This window comes from Bubalus kerabau, chromosome 4 (genome assembly GCF_029407905.1).
Source record: "Bubalus kerabau isolate K-KA32 ecotype Philippines breed swamp buffalo chromosome 4, PCC_UOA_SB_1v2, whole genome shotgun sequence".
Classification (NCBI taxonomy): domain Eukaryota; kingdom Metazoa; phylum Chordata; class Mammalia; order Artiodactyla; family Bovidae; genus Bubalus; species Bubalus kerabau.
Window position 1 is genome coordinate 176,409,648 of NC_073627.1, and position 12,757 is coordinate 176,422,404.

General features: G+C 43.0%; 1 protein-coding gene across 1 annotated transcript in view; it reads right to left on the reverse strand.

Moving 5' to 3' along the window:
- ASTN2 (astrotactin 2) overlaps positions 1-12,757 on the reverse strand; it is a 1,029,079-nt gene that overhangs the window by 972,434 nt on the left and 43,888 nt on the right. The window lies entirely within an intron of this gene.

Consider the following 12,757-nt stretch of genomic DNA (forward strand, 5'->3'; position numbering starts at 1 on the left):
GATTCACGGTGGAAGGCACCAGCCCGGGAGGTGGAGGTACCCCTCCCTGCCGTGTGTATGCGATGTTCTCTGAGCTCCTTCTCAGCGCTTTCCCAGCAGTCCCTCAGCAAGATGTGACAAGTCACACAGCACTCTGCCTGCTCTGTGTGCCCAACATGTTACATAGCTTAGCCCATGTTCTGCAGTTATCCCAGGCCTCTGCTCATTTCCCCTTGTAAACTCCTTGAGGGTAGAGGCCCTAACTCATGTTGCAAAACCTAGCCTACTTCTTTACACCCTGGAGGCACTCACGGCATGTTTATTTAAAAAATGAACGGGTTAAAATTTTCAAAAATGATGACTTCCAAGTCTCAGCCCAGCCAACTGTGAGGATATCCCAATGAAGGTATACAACAATAGTGATGATGTCAGTGATCAGCCAATAATATAAATATAAGAAAATAGCATTTATAGAACTCTTCCTAATTTACAAATCCTTTTCACCTTTGTTCTCTCTTCATGTTCCCATTAACCTTGTGTGGAAAGCAGAGCAAAAATTGTCATCAGTATCTTAAAAATGAGGAAATCGAGGTTCCCAAGAGGTTAACAGGACTTTCCCCCAGGTCATCTAGCTAGTTAAACTGGAGCCTGGCTTTTTTGGCCCATGATCTTTCCATAGGAATTTTTCTCCTCTCCCTAACTCCTCCCATAACAAAGGAATAAGCCCTTATTGTAAGAGGTAGACCCAGGTTTTCCCTGCATCTTGCAGGTTAGACACCTGAGCCATCCTCTTGACCTTGCCCTTGATCTTGGGGTCTGAACTCTCCATCCCCCACCACAGCCACCCACACCGCCTTCCTGCTCCAGGAACCCCAGCTCTCAGGGAACACCTGCTCTGAACTACAAATAGCATCAACTACACCTTCTTCAGTGAGTTCTGCAATTAGCGGGGACATGATCAGAGTGGAATGAAAGCTCAGACTTAAGAGTTTTCACTACTTTTCCATTTGTGTGTTTTAGAGCAACAATGATGAACACAAACCATCTACAATAATAAGAAGTCATATTACTGTATGGGTTTCTTGGGATAATTTTCTGTAATAGTGCTTTAAATGAAGCAGGGCCAGTCACCCATCTCACAGTGAAGAGCATGAGGTCTGTAGAGAGTAAGTGATGGGAAAGGCAGTCGAGTGGCTGAGCCAGTGCCCTGGGAGTCAACTTGATCTGGTTCGAGTTGGTTCTGCCACTTACAATCCCTGGGACCTTCTGCTCCTCACTGACACCTCTAGGCCTCTAATCCTTTCTCTGCGAAGGAGGGACACTTTGCTGATCCTCTTAGAGTCCTTGTAAAGAAAACAAGAGGATGCATATGAAGCTCTTGCAGCAGTCCTGCTCAGGATAAACCCTGAGAGCATGAATTATTCCCTGGTGTCTGCCTTCCTTCTAGTTGGGAGGCTACTAAAGGCTGAAGTCCTTTCTGCTCATTCACAGCTGATTCCCCAGAATGTAACACAGCGCCTGAGCTATGGTCACTGCCTATCAACTCTTGCAATTATTATGGAACTTGAGTTCCCATAGACATTTATCTGCAATCACTGAGGCTCTTGCTTCTCAGATATATAGAACTTGGCTAACTCTCACCTGATGTTATTTTTAGGTTCAGTTAGAATCATGGAAACCTTGAGGAAGAAAGGACCTTAAGCCAGCCTCATCCATCTGCAAAAGTCATCTCTGCAAGGCCCTGTTTTCCTTTCTTACAGTGAGTTCTGTACCACAACCCTCCACACAGCACACAGTACGTGCTCTTGTAACAAACAAGTTCCAGTTGTAATTCTTCAGTTTCTCACTTGCTAAAGAGATAGCAACCTAACCACAAGAAAAATCAAGGTGGTTTAAAAGTGTCTTTCCTGTAGATAACAATCTGGACATGGACATGACTTAAGCAGCAAGTTAGGGACCAGGGATTCACAAAAGTAGTGTAATATTTATGAAATGACTCTTCATTGACTTTGGAAGAGAACAATCATTGACAAGAATAAATGTGAGAAATTTAGAACTCTTATCAAAAAGGGGTATGGGGAAATAGACCATGAGCACACAAACACACATGCAGAAACACACACACACATTCACAATTATGAATATCATACCCAATACAAACTAAAGAAGGCATCCACTGAAACAGAAAACAAGAGTCATAGGAGTTTTTGGTTTTTATTTTTTAAGCTGCTATAGATAACCACAAGCTGGAATCCGGATTGCCAGGAGAAATATCAATAACCTCAGGTATGCAGATGACACCACTCTTATGGCAGAAAGTGAAGAAGAACTCAAGAGCCTCTTGATGAAAGTAAAAGAGGAGAGTGAAAAAGTTGGCTTTAAACTCAACATTAAGAAAACTAAGATCCTGACATCTGGTTCCATCACTTCATGGCAAAGAGATGGGGAAACAATGGAAATGGTGAGGGACTTTGTTTTTTGGGTCTCCAAAATCACTGCAGAGAGTGACTGCAGTCATGAAATAAAAGACACTTGCTCCTAGGAAGAAAAGCCATGACCAACCTAGACAGCATATTAAAGAGCAGAGACATTACTTTGCCAACAAAGGTCCGTCGTCTAGTCAAAGGTGTGGTTTTTCCACTAGTTATGTATGGATGTGAGAATTGGACTATAAAGAAAGCTGAGTGCCAAAGAACTGATGCTTTTGAACTGTGATGTTGGAGAAGACTCTTGAAAATCCCTTGGACTGCAAGGAGATTAAACCAGTCAATCCTAAAGGAAATCAGTCCTGAATATTCATTTCAAGAACTGATGCTGAAGCTCCAATACTCTGGCCACCTGATGTTAAGAACTGACTCACTGGAAAAGACCCAGGTGCTGGGAAAGATTGAAGGCGGGAGGAGAAGGAGAAGACAGAGGATGAGATGGTTGGATGGCATCACCACCATGATGGACAGGAGTTTGAGTAAGCTCCGGGAGTTGATGATGGACAGGGAAGCCTGGCAAATTGTAGTCCATGGGGTCACAAAGAGTCAGACACAACTGAGTGACTGAACTGAACTGAGAGATAACCAATATACTAAATAATGAAATAATGACCTCTTCTAATCTGGTGGGGAGAACTGCCAGAGGAGATTCTCATACATGGTTTCCATTACGGAGCTTGTACCTCATTCCGTAGTTTTTAGACTAGACTAATCCCATGTGTTTTGGAAGGGAAAGCATATGATTGTATCTTCCTTCTCAGTTTTCCCAATGTGTAACAGATAATGTTTTCAAACAATCACTGGGTTAAGGGCACAGCTGGGTGGGAGATAGTACCCTAACCCTGTATTTTTTTAAACTTTTTATTTTATATTGTAAAGTAGCTGATCTTAACCCTATATCAAGAGAGAAAGTAAACAGCTCTCTTTTGTCTACACTAATCCACAGAACTGCATGGCTCCCCAGGGACAAGAATGATTGTCATGTGCTGTTTAAGAGCTCTGATTTGAAAAACTTGTACATAAAAATAACACACATTTTTAACATGTTAGTTTATAAGCATAAAATCCCATTATCACAAAGCCACAGTCAGCCAAGTCTCCAAGGATTACTGTACACTTAGCACAGGAGGAAGCCTAATCATTTGTAGGCTTAAGAAATGCCCCAGACCTTGATTGCAGGTGTCGACCCAGAATAGTCCTGGCTGAACTTAGGTCAAGTAAAATTGGGAAAATCTATATAAATCATCATTTACTTAGGAGAAACTAAAGTGCTGTTAATGAAGACAGAAAATCTTACAATAAAAGCTGGGTAATACTTGCCAACAAAAGCACAGGCCAGCTTGGATTAATGAATTCTCTAAGTGTTCTTCCCTGCCATGGCTCTTTGTTAAAATTGGGAGAGTGCTATTCAAACGTAAAGTTCTTGTTGTTGTTGTTAATATTATTTTCTTTTTCCAGGCACCAGTGATCCTGACTGCTCTTGGACTCTCTTGGGAAATGAGTCTGTATGTAACGTGATTATAATGATTCATTATATTTGTGTAGGGTTTTGCGTCTTGGAAAGCAGTTTCCCATCCATTATTAATATTATCATTATTAATAATAATAGCTACCATTTATCGTGAGCTTTTTAGGGGCCAGGCACTGTTTAGTGAACAGTAAGCACAGTATCTCTAATCCTTACAATAACCCTAAATGGAGGTTGTAACATTGGTTCTATCTGGAAAGAAACCAGGGCCCCTAAAAGTTAAATAACTAGCCTAAGATGACATTGCTCATAAGTGGTGACGGTGAGTGTGTTAGTTGCTCAGGCATGTCCAACTCTTTGCAAACTCATGGATTGGGGTAGAGACAGGAATGAAACTCTTGCCTGCCTGACCCCAGATCCAGGCCATTTTCACACTAAATATGGCATTTCATGTGACCTGAAAGTTGTTGTTTCGTTGCTCAGTTATGTCCAACTTTTGTGACCCCATGGACTGTAGCCCACCAGGTTCCTCAGTCCATGGGATTCCCCAGGCAAGAGTGCTGGAGCAGGTTGCCATTTCCTCCTTCAGGGGAACTTCCTGACCCAGGACTCGAACCCTCATCTCCTGCATTGGCACCGAGCCACCTGGGAAGCCTGACCAAGGTTACCTGTTAACTATTATCTCTCATCCTTTTAGACTAAACACTCTCGGAGGGCAGGACAGGTATCCTGTTTGGAGTCCTAATACGCTACCAAGCACGCAACTTGGAATACTGTCAACAAATGATGACTAGCTGCTGAAAGAATGAATAATTGAGTGAGTGAGGGAATTCTTACACCTCTTCAGAGGCAAGGAGATGACTTGATAGGCTTGCTGTTAATAAATAGGGATGCTGAAACTCTAAGAGGTGAAGAGACAGCCCCCAAGGGCACAGGGCTGTGAGGCGCTCGGTGCCAGGGTCCCATTCTCAACCCCGTAACTCTCAGTGTTCCCGGCCATCCACAGGCCCAGGCTGCCCTCTTACTGCAGAGAAGCAGGTGCCTTTGCTGTGGCATGGCGTGGTAGAAAGGAGCTGCAGGCCAGACGTGAGCTCAGGTGAGTTGCCCGCCCTCCCGCCAGGCGCCCACCCTGCTCTCAGCCCAGACCAGAAGCCCACGAGTGATTGTGGACGTAAACTTGGAGGCTCCCGCTTGGGGGTGGATGAGGATATGGAGGGTAGCAGATGCAGAGCGGACAGTTCAGGCAGCCGAATTCAATTTGAGGGAATGTGGTTCAGTGCTTTCCATTAGCAACACTCCTAAGAAAATCAGAATTCCCAGGACTCAAGAAAAAGGGAAGGTGGGGGAACATTTTCATCCTGTGCAGTAAATGGAAAGCAAATCAATCATACTCTGCTCTCTCCCTGGGCCCAGCAATGCCTCAATAAACACCAAAGGCCCAGGGTCCCTGAGCCACAGGCCACCCCTCAGGGTGGCGGAGAGATAGACAAGGACCAGGACAAGAAACAGAGCCACAAATTAAAATAAATAAACTAATTTTAAAAAAAGAAGTGTAAACACAAAGAGGCCTCAAAACTAGTAAGGCTGAAAAAAATAAAAGCCTGCTGAGAACACCATTAATAAAAAAAGAAAGAAACAGAGCCACAAATTAAAATAAATTAATTAATTTTAAAAAAAGAAGTGTAAACACAAAGAGGTCCCAAAACTAGTAAGGCTGAAAAAAATAAAGCCTTCTGAGAACACCATAAAAAAAGAAAAAGAAATGGAGACGCAAAAGGCCTAGGCCATGTTCCATCATCCGAAGAAACCTCTACAGTTCAGAAAACATTTCAACTACATTTGGTCACTTGATTCTCACAAAATACTTATGAAGTAGGTGCTATCGGAATTCCTATTTTATAAATAAGAAATGGAATGGGAATGATGAAGTGACAGGCTCAATATCAAACAACTGAGAAAGTGGCTGGAATTTGAACCCAGGTCCCTTGAGCCCCATAGGCCAAACTTAAATTCTACATTAGCAAATGGCTGTCACACCCCAAGAGAACGCCAAGACTAAATCCAGCCAAACATACTCCTCACACCCAATTGGGAGTCTTCTATCCCAACACAATGGCATCCCAATGTAGAAATGAAAAGAGCCAATTGTTGCCGTTTGATGGCTAAGTCACGTCCAACTCTTTGCAACCCATGGAGTGCAGCGTACCAGGCTTCCCTGTCATCCACTATCTCTTGGAGTTTGCTCAAGTTCATGTCCATTGAGTTGGTGATGCCTACATATTATATATATATATATATATATATATATATATATATATATATATATATATGCCAACATGGCAACATCACTCCCTGCCTCACCTCCCCCACCCAAGCAAACCTTGAACAAAAATAGCAATGCTTTAAATCCCCATAAGAGTGTCCTGTCACCTGCTGGCAGGAAGGTAGGGAACCATGTTTCCATGGAGGACTGACTGAAAGGCAATGAAGCACAGTGGTTAAACATGTGAACTCAGGAGCCAGATGATACGAACTTGAATCCCAGCTCACCCTTGATAGCTGTACGACTTTGAGCAAGACCTGTAAATTCCTCGTGCCCCAATTTCTTGATCTGGAAAACCAGCAAAGCAGTGTACCTCACCCAACAGGGTTGTTGTAAGGATTAATGAGATAATACCTGAAGCACTTAGACAGTGTCTGGAAGATGGAAAGCATTTCATAAAATTTTGTTATTATCATCACTAGATGTCAAAGCACTGATGGATCATAGGATGCAAAGTCAGGGAGGCCCTTGCAGACTCACCTAGTCTAATTTTCTGATTCCACAGAGGAGAAAACTGAGACTGGGAAAAAGGAAGCCGCTCCTCCCATCCCCCTATCAGAACACTCAGGGAACCAGCAACGGCTTCCTGTGCCCAGATGGGGGACTTCTGTTGCAAATGCACGCCTTTCTCAAAGTCTCATATTCTCACTGGACTGTTCTCCTGCAAAGAGCCTCCCTTCTCTTGTTTGTGAGAGGTGGTGGGGCAGCCTTGGCTGAGCAGGGTTTTCAGGGAATCCTTAATGGTACTTGGCAAAGCAGCTACTGATATTTCCAACATCTTGTTGAACATCCTTGATCCAAGAGCTGCATGAGGCCAGGCTGCAGTCCCCAGGGCCCATGTAGGCACATTGACTTCCAGCCAATGCAATGCCTCAAAGGCTGATTAGGTCCTTGGTGGATCAGCCTTGTGCCTGGCTTTCCTCTCTCTTTCAGATGTCCCTTGGTCATTTCATGGCTCATCGACTCTGTCCCCCAAAGGGTGAGGAAGGAGGGGAGAGCTTCTAAGCACTGATCAAACACTGGTACTAGTTAGCAACCCTTACCAAGGCTTCCAGGGCAATGGCTGTATCTGCAAACAACAACCCCATTCATATGGACATTCGAGAATTGAGGGATGTTTCCATAAACACAAGCTAGTATTCTAGAATTGGAGGGTGCAAATCCTGAGTGCTGCCACTTATTAGTTATAGAATGCAGGCAACTCTCTCTATCTCATTAAGCCTCAGTTTCTCCATCTGTAAACTGGGAAGAGTAATAGTACCTACTTGCAAACATTGCAAGAAATGCATGTGCTGACAAATGCAAAACACACAGCACGATGCCTGTCACATAGCAAGTACTGAATAATATTATGAAAAATATTTGTAATATGTTCTTCCTAATGTATGATCGCTGAGGAAGGCATGCTTATCTCTCCTTACTATTCTTTGGAACTCTGCATTCAGATGCTTGTATCTTTCCTTTTCTCCTTTGCTTTTCACTTCTCTTCTTTTCACAGCTATTTCTAAAGCCTCCCCAGACAGCCATTTTGCTTTTTGCATTTCTTTTCCATGGGGATGGTCTTGATCCCTGTCTCCCATACAATGTCACAAACCTCCATCCATAGTTCATCAGGCACTCTATCTATCAGATCTAGTCCCTTAAAGCTATTTCTCACCTCCACTGTATAATCATAAGGGATTTGATTTAGGTCATACCTGAATTGTCTAGTGGTTTTCCCTACTTTCTTCAATTTAAGCCTGAATTTGGCAATAAGGAGTTCATGATATGAGCCACAGTCAGCTCCCAGTCTTGTTTTTGCTGACTGTATAGAGCTTTTCCATCTTTAGCTGCAAAGAATATAATCAATCTATTTCAGTGTTGACCATCTGGTGATGTCCATGTGTAGAGTCTTCTCTTGTGTTGTTGGAAGAGGGTGTTTGCTATGACCAGTGCGTTCTCTTGGCAAAACTCTATTAGTCTTTGCCCTCTTCATTCCATATTCCAAGGCCAAATTTGCCTGTTACTCCAGGTGTTTCTTGACTTCCTACTTTTGCATTCCAAACTGCTATAATGAAAAGGACATCTTTTTTGGGTGTTAGTTCTAAAAGGTCTTGTAGGTCTTCATAGAACCATTCAACTTCAGCTTCTTCAGGGTTACTGGTTGGGGCATAGACTTGGATTACTGTGATACTGAATGGTTTGCCTGGAAATGAACAGAGATCTTTCTGTCATTTTTGAGATTGCATCCAAGTACTGCATTTCAGACTCTTTTGTTGACCAAGATGGCTACTCCATTTCTTCTAAGGGATTCCTGCACGCAATAGTAGATATAATGGTCATCTGAGTTAAATTCACCCATTCCAGTCCATTTTAGTTTGCTGATTCCTAGACTGTCGATGTTCACTCTTGCCATCTCCTGTTTGACCACTTCCAATTTGCCTTGATTCATGGACCTGCCATTCCAGGTTCCTATGCAATACTGCTCTTTACAGCATCAGACCTTGCTTCTGTCACAAGTCACATCCACAACTGGGTATTGTTTTTGCTTTGGCTCCATCCCTTCATTCTTTCTGGACTTATTTCTCCACTGATCTCCAGTAGCATATTAGGCACCTACCAACCTGGGGAGTTCCTCCTTCAGTATCCTATCATTGTGCCTTTTCATACTGTTCATGGGGTTCTCAAGGCAAGAATACTGAAGTGGTTTGCCATTCCCTTTTCCAGTGGACCACATTCTGTCAGAATGAACTGTGAACTTCCAGATGTTCAAGCTGGTTTCAGAAAAGGCAGAGGAACCAGAGATCAAATTGCCAACATCTGCTGGATCATCAAAAAAGTAAGAGAATTCCAGAAAAACATCTATTTCTGCTTTATGGACTATGCCAATGCCTTTGACTGTGTGGATCACAATAAACTGTGGAAAATTCTGAAAGAGATGGGCATACCAGACCACCTGATCTGCCTCTTGAGAAACCTGTATGCAGGTCAGGAAGCAACAGTTAGAACTGGACATGGAACAACAGACTGGTTCCAAATAGGAAAAGGAGTATGTCAAGGCTGTATATTGTCACCCTGCTTATTAAACTTATATGCAGAGTACATCATGAGAAATGCTGGGCTGGAAGAAGCACAAGCTGGAATCAAGATTGCCGGGAGAAATATCAATCACCTCAGATATGCAGATGACACCACCCTTATGGCAGAAAGTGAAGAGGAACTCAAAAGCCTCTTGATGAAAGTGAAAGAGGAGAGTGAAAAAGTTGGCTTAAAGTTCAACATTCAGAAAAATAAGATCATGGCATCTGGTCCCATCACTTCATGGGAAATAGATGGAAACAGTGGAAACTGTGTCAGACTTTATTTTTTTGGGCTCCAAAATCACTGCAGATGGTGACTGCAGCCATGAAATTAAAAGACGTTTACTCCTTGGAAGGAAAGTTATGACCAATCTAGATAGCATATTCAAAAGCAGAGACATTACTTTGCCAACAAAGGTCCGTCTAGTCAAGGCTATGGTTTTTCCAGTGGTCATGTATGGATGTGAGAGTTGGACTGTGAAGAAAGCTGAGTGCTGAAGAATTGATGCTTTTGAACTGTGGTGTTGGAGAAGACTCTTGAGAGTCCCTTGGACTGCAAGGAGATCCAACCCTTCCGAAGGAGATCAGCCCTGGGATTTCTATGGAAGGAATGATGCTAAAGCTGAAACTCCAGTACTTTGGCCACTTCATGAGAACAGTTGACTTATTGGAAAAGACTCTGATGCTGGGAGGGATTGGGGCAGGAGGAGAAGGGGACAACAGAGGATGAGATGGCTGGATGGCATCACCGACACGATGGACATGGGTTTGAGTGAACTCCGGGAGTTGGTGATGGACAGGTAGCCTGGCATGCTGCAATTCATGGGGTAGCAAAGAGTTGGACATGACTGAGCAACTGAACTGAACTGAATGGAATGTATGATCTAAATCCCAAAGTTCTGCAGCTCACCACTTCTTCCCTGATAACTTCTGACTGATGTTGCCTGCCTGAAGGAATACCTTGCAAATTTATCCAGCAGGTTCCTGTTTGCAAGCACATTGGAACAAACAAGTATAAAGTGAAAATTTGAATGTGGAGCCCGATTTCCTCTCAATTGCCATGGTTATAACACTTCAAAGTTGTAGCATTACATCTGGTGAAAAACTCAGTTGCTCAGTAGTGTCAGACTCTTTGCAACCCCAGGAACTGTAGCCCACCAAGATCCTCTGTTCATGGAATTCTCCAGGCAAGTATACTAGAGTGGGTAGCCATTCTCTTCTCCAGGAGATCTTCCCAAGCTAGGGATCGAACCCTAGTCTCTCCTGCATTATGGCTGGTAAACCACTGAATTTCTCTGAGATGCAGTTTTCTCATTTCTCCATTGGAGATGATGGTATTCCCTGATTTACCACCTCAAAGTCAATGTGGGAAAAGGCTGATATATCCATTTTTGCTGTATCAATAGCATTGTTATTATTATTGGAAGAGCATACTCATGATTATTGTGTGCTATGCATAAGCCATATATTTAAAAATTTACCTGGCTTTAGGCACAAATGGAAAAGTTACTGTTAGTCTTTCCATTTAACTACATCTCATAAAGAACCTGGTTAAAATATCACCTCTATAGTTCTCTCTGATGCCCACTTGCTGTTAGCCTGGCTTTCATTCCCTTGGCTGTTAATGTGATCTTTAACATTTTATCATCTGTTATTTGGGCATATCCTTATCTGCACGAGGTGCTCAAACCAAGGGCAGAGCTGTCTTCACTTCTGCCTCCCTGCTATCTCACATGGTGCCTTGCATTTAACAGACATCAGTAAATTACTGTCCATTGCAGGGAAAAACCATCAGGTCAAAGGATGGGATGCCAGCCTGATGAACTGCGCTGGTATGGTGTTAGAAGCATCTGCCCAGAAAGGTCTCTTTTGAAGGCGAAATGTGATTACAGAGAGGCTGAGATTATCAAGAGTTCTTAGAAGGAATCCAGGCGGGAAATCAGAGAACAAACTGGAACGTCTTCCTGCCTTCATAATGAGGAAGAAAGGAAATTAATGATGACTCTGAGGTGGCAAAGATCCTGAACCCATCTTTGATAGTCTGTCTTTTGCCAGAAAATTAAAAAAAAAAAAAAAAAAGCTGGGGGGAGGGGGAGTGAGGCAAGCAAATGTGGACAATTAGGAAGTAATTAAGTTCTCACAGAAACAGCTATGACAGAAAGCAGTTAAGGGAATTCTTAGCAATTTGGGGGAAAACACAAATCAGCAGGTTGGACAGCATGTATCCTAAGGTGTTCCCGGGATGAGCTAATGTAGTTACTGAAGCACTTAATTCATTTCTGAAAATTCATGGTAGAAGAACAGTAGAACATACACCTAAATTTTTTAAAACATTAAATGTCATATTGATCTTTAAGGCCGAAGGGGAAAAATACATGAAGTAGTAGCTTTAAGAGCTAAGAGAGGGGGAAAATACATCTAGTTGGTATGTAACAGGCATTCTCAGACAGAGCATCTGCTTCAATCACCCACTCGCAAGCCAGGCTTGGAATGTTCCCATTTTCCAGACCACAAAACCAGACCTCAAGAGGGAGAAGCAGATTGTCCACTAATTCCTATCTGAGCTGGAATTCAATCTCAGTCTCTGTCTTGCTCTAGCAGGGTCTATGTCTTACTGTTTTTATTGTCCTTCTACAGCAAAGATTAACAAATTGGACACAGCCCAGAGAAACAAAGGAATTATGAGGCTGCATAAGGCCGGGGTTATTAAAATAAAAAAAAAGCACCAATCACAGCCCACAAACATGATAGCTTTTCAATAGAATTACAAAGACGGTGGATGAAAAGATCACAAGATGACTTAATCTGGACCACAGTAACTCAAAAACGTTTCTCGCAAAATTAATTCAAATGGACCGGGAGAGGCTGCATAACTGCAAGGCTCAAAAATTAGCTCAATGGCAGTAAACAAAGGATAATGGTGGAACTAACTCAAATACAAGGGAAGGCGCCAAGTCTGGTGGTGCTGAAAGCCCATCACAATGTCATTTTATGATCCTCCTGTCTGGCCAGAAATGCACAGCAGGACTGGGTGAAGAGTCTTGTTGAATGAAGCCTCAATGGAGGCCTGGGTTAACAGAAGTTAGGTCCAGATAAGGACTAGTTTCCTTTTTCATCATTCAATTCAGTCACTCAGTTGTGTCCGACTCTTTGTGACCCAATGGACTGCAGCACACCAGGCTTCCCTGTCCATCACCAATTCCCAGAGCTTACTCAAACTCATGTCCATTGAGTCAGGGATGCCATCCAACCATCTCATCCTCTGTGGTCCCCTTCTCCCACCTTCAATCTTTCCCAGCATCAGGGTCTTTACCAATGAGTCAGTTCTTCACATCAGGTGGCCAAAGTATTGGAGTTTCAGCTTCAGCATCAGTCCTTCCAATGAATTTTCAAGACTGATTTCCTTTAGGATGGACTGGTTGGATCTCCTTGCTGTCCAAGG